This window comes from Octopus bimaculoides, chromosome 6 (assembly GCF_001194135.2).
Source record: "Octopus bimaculoides isolate UCB-OBI-ISO-001 chromosome 6, ASM119413v2, whole genome shotgun sequence".
NCBI classification, from domain to species: Eukaryota; Metazoa; Mollusca; class Cephalopoda; order Octopoda; family Octopodidae; genus Octopus; species Octopus bimaculoides.
Window position 1 is genome coordinate 34,953,976 of NC_068986.1, and position 8,909 is coordinate 34,962,884.

An 8,909-nucleotide genomic window follows, 5' to 3' on the forward strand; every position below is an offset into this window, starting at 1 on the left:
AGTGTGTGTATGAGTGGCTGTGTGGTAAGTAGCTTGCTTACCAACCACATGGTTCCAGGTTCAGTCCCACTGCGTGGAACCTTGGGCAAGTGTCTTCTACTATAGCTTCAGGCCGACCAAAACCTTGTGAGTGGATTTGGTATGTGGAAACTGTGAAGAAGCCCATCATATACGTGTGTATGTGTGTGTGTGTCTTTGTGGTATCTGTCCACCTCCCACTGCTTGACAACCAGTGTTGCTTTGTTTATGACCTTGTAACCTAGCAGTTTGGCAAAAGTGATTGATAAAATGAATACTAGACTTAAAGCTAAGTACTTACAAAGAATAAGTCCTGGGGTCGATTAGCTTGATTAAAGGTGGTGCTCCAGCATGGCTGCAGTCAAATGACTGAAACAAGTGAAAGAGAGTAAAGAGTATACCTTGCAGGCAATACCCCAAACATGGCTGCTCTGCAATGATTGAAGCAAGTAAAAATGTAAAAAATCATTATCACCATCATCGCTGCTGTGCTGCCACTGCCACCACTTCTGTCTCAATGTCCACTTTTTCATGCTTGCATGGGTTAAATGGAGTTTACAGAAGCAAGTCTTCTACAGTTGGGTGCCCTTCCTATCATCAATTCTCACTTGTTTCCAAACAAGGTAATATTTCTCTATGGCCAGACTTGTTTTTGCAGAACATTGGAAATGAACGATACCTCTTGCATGATGGTGACATCACCATCATCATCCTCATTGTTTAATGACCACCTTCCGTGCTGGCATGGGTAGGACGGTTTGACAGGAGCCTGCACCAGACCTTTGTGTCTATTTTGGCAAGGTTTTTATGGCTGGATGCCCTTAATAATGCCAACCACCCAGCAGAATGGACTGAGTGCTTTTTACATGACATAAGCACACTCACTTATTAACTCACACACAATGTCAAGACAAAAAGACACATACATGCACTCATACATGTACAAATACACATATACATACACACACATATATATATTTATATATACTGGGGGTGCTGAAAAGTTTTGAGCTTTAAGGGCATTATGAAAGGACTGGCTGGAGGCTCAACCTCTTGAGTTCTTTTACAGGGCTTAGAAAAACTGAAGGACCACTGAGACGAGAATACATTGAATAAAATCATAATTAATTGAACTCTTGTATTTTCCTTTACCCAAAGCCAGGAACTTTTCAATCTCTGTCTGCCATATCCACTCACAAGGCTTTGGTCAACCTGAGGCTAAAGTAAATGACATTTGTTCATGGTGCCATGTAGTGGGCCTAACTCCAAAACCATGTGGTCGGGAAGCAAACTTTCTAACCACACAATCGCAGGGGTTTTTTTTTTTTTTAATTAAATTTTTTCTTCTTCTCCAAAAGAAACATTGATCTGCAAGTTTAAATACATAAATATACTTAAAGATGTTCATTAGATTTTTGGAAATACTAATTTAATTTAATTGCTTTATCTACTTTTGCTTACCCAATAGCTGATCCTTTTAAAGTTATCTCTACAGATTAACAACATATACATCTCTACCAATTGGCCATCTGATAAATTAAGATTTAGGTCACACAACGGAAGTTTATTGAGGCAGATTTGATTACTTAACTTAAACAGATTAAACAATTAGGTTGAGATTTTTCAATTTTACAGCTTTATTAATATTAATATATATTTTTATCATTTTTCTGGTTTCAGTCATATCAACCACAATTCTTATTTCTAAATCTGAACCTTATTTTATTGAACTCTATCAGTCACGATGCTAAGTTGTGGAAGACAAACAAACAAGTGGAGGTGGGAGCTTTCTCCATGAGGATACTGCCTAGAGAGCTATCATACACACATTCAGATAGACCACGTGAAAAGACATTCGAACGAGATCGTTGCCAGTGCCGATGGACTGGCCCCTATGCAGGTGACACGTAAAATACACCATTTCGAGCGTGGCCGTTGCCAGTACTGCCTGACTGGCCCTTGTACCAGTGGCACGTAAAAGCACCCACTACACTCTCGGAGTGGTTGGCATTAGGAAGGGCACCCAACTGTAGAAACTCTGCCAAATCAGATTGGAGCCTGGTGTAGCCATCTGGTTCACCAGTCCTTGGTCAAATCGTCCAACCCATGCTAGCATGGAAAGCGGACGTTAAACGATGATCATCATCATCATCATCATCATTTGGCTGAGGTTGTTACAGGTATCAGAGAACTTGCCAATACTGTACAACATGTCAGACTCTGAGATAGTATTGAAGGTACAATCATTGGAAAACAGAAAGTCAATCATGTTATCTGTTGAAACCCTAAATTTGCTTAAAGCCTTCTGACACAGTAGACAGAGCCATCAGTATGGTCTTTGATACCAATGGCAGTATCTGTGTCAGAATTTTCAACTTTGAAGACATCTATCACTATGGCTGAAAACAGGAGGATGAACAGAGTGGAAGTAAAGATACAACCCTGTTTCACTCTACTGGAAACAGAAAACAGCTTTAATGTCTGCCTGTTGTCTTGAAATTTGGCCAGCATGCTATTGTGTAGCTTTTGTCTGATGGTGATGAATATCCTGGGGCATCCAAACGTTGCCATAATTCTCCAGTGCTCTTTCCTACTCAGTGTTGAAAGCCTTGGTCGATGCAGGTGAAGTACAAGTCAGCATTTTGTTCTTGATGCTTCTCCTGAAGCTGTCCAGCAGCAACAGACACCATTCTGATGATCACATTTTCTTTCCTGAAGTCACACTGGCATCTGGAAATAAATGAATAAATAAATAAATGAATAAAAGCACACACACACACACACACATATATATAAAAGAATACAAAAAATGGGACAAGAGCGCGACAGGCGGCCACAAAACATCCAGAGAGTTGGCTGATATTAGAAGGAACATGGAAAAATAAGGACGGGTCATTCGGAGTTTTCTTCTGTCAGTTGAGTTCCAGATTATCTTTGCAGTTTCGGCTGGTTATACTTGAGACTGCTCCAATCTGGCCAGCCCCAAGGAAAATCTAAGCTAAGAGCACTAGATTCCTTGGAAGAAAGCAATGAATATATACGAAAACAAGGACGGGAAAAAACAGAGAAAAGGTACACAAATACAAATGTAAACAACAGGACATTAATAACAGGTGTCTTTTGACTAAGGATGAATTAAATGAAGCTGGCATGTGTGGAAGTGAAGCCTTATGGCAGGGACCTGAGAGATGACAGGCATGGGAAAGAATATAGATGTTGCACAGATGGTAGTCGAACTAAGAAAGAAAGGTCCGCTTTCCATGTTGGCATGGGTTGGACAGTTTGACTGAGGACTGGCGAGCCAGATGGCTGCACCAGGCTCCAATCTGATCTGGCAGAGTTTCTACAGCTGGATGCCCTTCCTAATGCCAACCACTCCGGGAGTGTAGTGGGTGATGGTCACGCTCAAATGGTGTTTTTTATGCGCCACCTGCACAGGAGCCAGTCCAGCAGCACTGGCAATGACCTTGCTTGAATGTTGTATGTGTATATATATATATATATATATATATATATATATATATATATATATATAATACAGACAAGGTAATATTTTGAACACAGTATAGCCATGAAAACAGCATGAAGATTGGATATTATTACCCTTATAAGACAGAAAAAATTTGTCAAACAGCCACAGTTTGTTTACATGTGTTGTTGTTGCATATATATATATGTGTGTGTGTGTGTGTGTGCATGTGTATGTGTGTAGACGTAGAAGACTTTCATTTTCCTGAGCATCAAACTAATACACCTGCATGTTGTTCATGCACCTGTCTTTGTCTTTTGTTGTTCTGGTCACACCAGTTTTATTTTGCTTGAAACGCCTTTCTATTGAAAAGTGTTGGCTTGGAACATAAATGACTTTCTCAAATTCCTGAGCGTCAAACTAATGCACCTGCCTGTTGTTTATACACCTGATATATATATCATCATCATCATCGTTTAACGTCCGCTTTCCATGCTAGCATGGGATGTATGTATATATCATTCTTGCATGAGTGGGACAGTTCCACAAGAGCCAGCCAGGCCGAAGCCTGCACCAGACTTCTGTGACTGTTATGGCAAGATCTTTACAACAGGATGCCCTTCCTAACACAGCCACTCAGTAGAGTGGATAAACAGATATCCACTCTGCTGAGTGGTTGGTGTTAGGAAGGGTATCCAGTTGTAAAAATCTTGCTGAAACAGTCACAGAAGTCTGGTGCAAATGAATGTTGACTGAAATGGTGAGGCTGTTGAAATTCTTTTTTGACATTACGACTGGTCACTGTATTTTTGAAGACTTTCAGAATAAAAAAACAAAATCCCTCAACTAGAAAACAGTCAATTGTTGGTGACAGTAAGTGTATCTGGTTGTAAAACCCTGCCCCAAATGACTTCTAACCAAACATGGTTAGAATAGTATGAAAAAAAAATTGTATAATGAACATTAAATGAGAACGAGTATGATGGTGACTCCTGCTGATGTCAGTATAAGAGTCTAACAACTCTGTCCGATGCCTGTGTTTATGGGAAGACATTAAACAAACTTCAGATTTATAAATGAAACCCAAAATTCTCACAGATCACAGTGTGATCAGAAAGAGAAAGACCATGAGCATATGCGCAAACACAAGCACGACCATGTGACAGACTGGAGTCATGTGTGTGTGTGTGCGCATGTGTGTGTGTGTGTGTATGTGTATGATCATAGATATGTGGTTTGGAGATGTTATTTATCTTCTGCCTTAATTTTATTGTAGAGAACTGTCCAGGCGCCGGAGTGGCTGTGTGGTAAGTGGCTTGCTTATCAACCACATGGTTCCGGGTTCAGTCCCACTGCGTGGCACCTTGGGCAAGTGTCTTCCATTATAGCCTCGGGCCGACCAAAGCCTTGTGAGTGGATTTGGTAGACGGAAACTGAAAGAAGCCCGTCGTATATATGTGTGTGTGTGTGTGTGTGTGTGTGCGTGTCTGTGTTTGTCCCCCCCACATTGCTTGACAACCGATGCTGGTGTGTTTACGTCCTCATAACTTAGCGGTTCGGCAAAAAGAGACCGATAGAATAAGTACTAGGCTTACAAAGAATAAGTCCTGGGGTCGATTTTCTCAACTAAAGGCGGTGCTCCAGCATGGCAGCAGTCAAATGACTGAAACAAGTAAAAGAGTAAAAGAGTAACCAACGTATTTCCTATGTATTTTACATTAAATGCCAAAGAGTTACATGCAGGGTTCAAACCCTCGAACGGTTTAGTCAAATAAATGAGCACCAGTACTTAGCTTTAAGTCTAGTATTCATTTTATCAATTACTTTTGCCAAACTGCTAGGTTACAAGGTCATAAACAAAGCAACACTGGTTGTCAAGCAGTGGGAGGTGGACAGATACCACAACGACACACACACACATACACACGTATATGATGGGCTTCTTCACAGTTTCCACATACCAAATCCACTCAAAGGCACTGGTCATCTCAGGGCTACAGTAGAAAACAATTGCCCAAGGTGCTGTGCAGTGGGACTGAACTCAAAACCACAAGGTTTCAAAGAGAACTTCTTAACCACACAGCCATGCCAGTGCCTGGAATTATTTTGAATATAATTGGTGATGGAATGATATAAAGTACTCTTTTACTTGTTTCAGTCATTTGACTGCGGCCATGTTGGAGCACCGCCTTTAGTCGAGCAAATCGACCCCAAGACTTATTCTTTGGAAGCCTAGTACTTATTCTATCGGTCTCTTTTGCTGAACCGCTAAGTTACGGGGACGTAAACACACCACCATCGGTTATCAAGCGATGGTGGGGGGACAAACACAGACACACAAACATACATATATATATACATATATATATGTATACATATATACGACGGGCTTCTTTCAGTTTCCATCTACCGAATCTACTCACAAGGCTTTGGTCGACCTGAGGCTATAATGGAAGACACTTGCCCAAGGTTCTACGCAGTGGGAATGAACCAGGAACCATGTGGTTGGTAAGCAAGGTACTTACCACACAGCCACTCCTGTGCCTTTTGGAAAATAATTACCACTAAAAAGTGAAGTTTCAAGATGACTCATGCCCATACTTGTAAATAGTTTCTCTGACTTTAATAATGACCATATTTTCTCTCCATTTTCTTCTTAAGTTAGAAGTACCACTTAGCATCCAGATATCAGTCGGAGCAATAACCGTCTGGTCATTAAAACACTAATCTTACTCGTCAGGGCAATTAAAAACCATCTGTAAATATTGCCAGCATTATGTAATGCAATATAATTCCAATGAGGTAGGCCTCTATGAGGTTGCTAAACTTGTTAGAAATAGCAGCCTAATCTCCCTCAGATTGTACCCTACTGTCTTAAATAAGGAAAGAATACATTAGATAACATTGTCCAAAATACCTCTAATATAAAATAGTATGGTCATGGGTTTTCTTGAGCAGAGCAGACTTGGGATCATACAGTAAGTGGTTATATGATTCCATGAGATGACTGTTGTGGTTAAAATGCTGGAGACTGATCCAAGAGTTTTGAATTCATATTACATCAAGATATTTATATTGTTTCCTCATCATCATCATCGTCGTTTAACGTCCGCTTTCCATGCTAGCATGGGTTGGACGATCTGACTGGAGACTGGTGAACCAGGTGGTTACACCAGGCTCCAATCTGATTTGGCAGAGTTTCTACAGCTGGATGCCCTTCCTAACGCCAACCACTCAGAGAGTGTAGTGGGTACTTTTACGTGCCACCGGCACGAAGGCCAGTCAGGCGGTACTGGCAATGGCCACGCTCAAATTGGTGTCTTTTACGTGCCACCTGCACAAGAGCCAGTCCAGCGGCACTGGCAACGATCTCGCTTGAATGTCTTTATATGTGCCTATCTTTTACTTGTTTCAGTCATTAGAATTTGGCCATGCTGGAGCACTACCTTCTAGTCAAATGAATCGACCCAAGTATTTTCTTTTTAAAGCCTGGTACTCATGGGTTTTCTTGAGCAGTAAGTGGTTATATGATTCCATGAGATGACTGTTGTGGTTAAAATGCTGGAGACTGATCCAAGAGTTTTGAATTCATATTACATCAAGATATTTATATTGTTTCATCATCATCATCATCGTCGTTGAACTGCTCAGTTATGGGACGTAAACACATCAACACTGGTTGTCAAACAGTAGGGTGGTGGGGAACACAGACACAAACACACATATATACCTATATATATACATACATTGAGCTTCTTTCAGTTTCTGTCTACCTAATCTACTCACATGACTTTCATCAGCCCAATGCTATAATAGAAGACACTTGCCCAAGGTGCTGCACAATGGGACTGAACCAGGAACCATGTGGTTGGGAAGCAAGCTTCTTACTGCACAGTCATGCCTGTAGCTATTTAAAAAGTTTTTTTTTTCTTTCTTATATGGTTGTGTGGTTTAGAAGCTCACTTTGTAACTACTCTGTTTCACGTTCAGTCCTTCTTTGCATAGTGTGTGTGAGTGTACATGCATGTGCTTGTGTCCCACCCCACTGCTTGACAACTGGTGTTGGTTTGTTTATGTCTAGTAATTTATTAATTCAGCAAAAAAGATCAATAGAATAAGCATCAAACTTTAAAAAATATAAGTACTGGGGCCAATTTATTTGAGTGAATCCTTCAAGGCAGTAACCCAGTACAGCTGCAGTCAGATGACTGCAACAAATAAAAGATAAATGCTGTGGTTAGTCAGAAGAAGGGCAGTACTTGGGGACCATTTTAGAAAGATCTTTGAGACTGGTGGAAGGAAAAGAATACTGTTCTGAATACTTACAACAAAGTGAATTCTACTAAAGCCACCAAAATGTCAAGTGGTGGAGTTTATGATTTTCACTAAAATTATTTGTCTCAAGCGAGCTAGATCATTGCCAGTGCTGCTGGACTGGCTCCTGTGCAGGTGGCACGTAAAACACACCATTTTGAGTGTGGCCGTTGTCAGTACCTCCTGACTGGCCTTCGTGCCGGTGGCATGTAAAAGCACTCACTACACTCTCAGAGTGGTTGGCGTTAGGAAGGGCATCCAGCTGTAGAAACTCTACCAAATCAGATTGGAGCCTGGTGTAGCCATCTGGTTTCACCAGTCCTCAGTCAAATCGTCCAACCCATGCTAGTATGGAAAGCGGACGTTAAACGATGATGATGATGATGATGATGAATTTACGGCCTTTGTAGTTTCTGATGGTCAAGTAGGGAAGGTACTGGACAACCAGAGACAACTGAACAGTCAGGCAGTTCAAAGCCTGACACCAGCCGTGAGTTGTGTCTAAAGCAAAGACACTTAAACTTTGAAATGGCTCAGTTCACCTTGAAATAGATGCTACAGCTGGGACACAGCTTACTCCAGCAACAGTGAATAAAGAAAGAAATGGTTCAGTGTTGTTATAGTCTTTTGTATATGTTGTTGTTTAGCCCTTGGTATCTCTGATTGAACAGACCTATGATCAAAGATCATCAAGACATGACCATCCCAACCTTATTTTTTTATTTTTTTTTTTTTTCAGGCATCAGTGTGTCTTGAACAATGCTTACTAAATATTACCTGTTTATTTTTTAAAGAGGGTAGAATGTAATTTGAGATAGATTTGATCCGAATCCAAGGGAAGTAACTCTAATGAACACGTTTTCTTACTGAGTTTTATTGTTCCAAACACAGATACAAACATACACAAACACATATAAAGAATGAGCTTTTTTCAGTCTGTCCATCAAATCCACTCACAAGGATCAAGCCTATTGTAGAAGGCACTTAGCCAAGGTTCCACGCAGTGGGACTGAACCCAAAACCATGTGGTTCGGGAAGCAAGCTTTTCACTACACAGGCCACACACATATGTATATGCATATATATATATATATATATATATATATAT

General features: G+C 40.7%; 1 long non-coding RNA gene across 1 annotated transcript in view; it reads right to left on the minus strand.

Annotated features, from left to right (window-relative positions):
• Positions 1–1,567: 1,567 nt before the first annotated feature.
• The window catches only part of LOC128248120 (uncharacterized), a 27,675-nt gene continuing 20,333 nt past the window's right edge, over positions 1,568–8,909 (minus strand). Inside the window, exon 2 of the long non-coding RNA XR_008264391.1 lies at positions 1,568–2,748. This is a non-coding gene — a long non-coding RNA (uncharacterized LOC128248120). The remainder of the gene's footprint in view (positions 2,749–8,909) is intronic.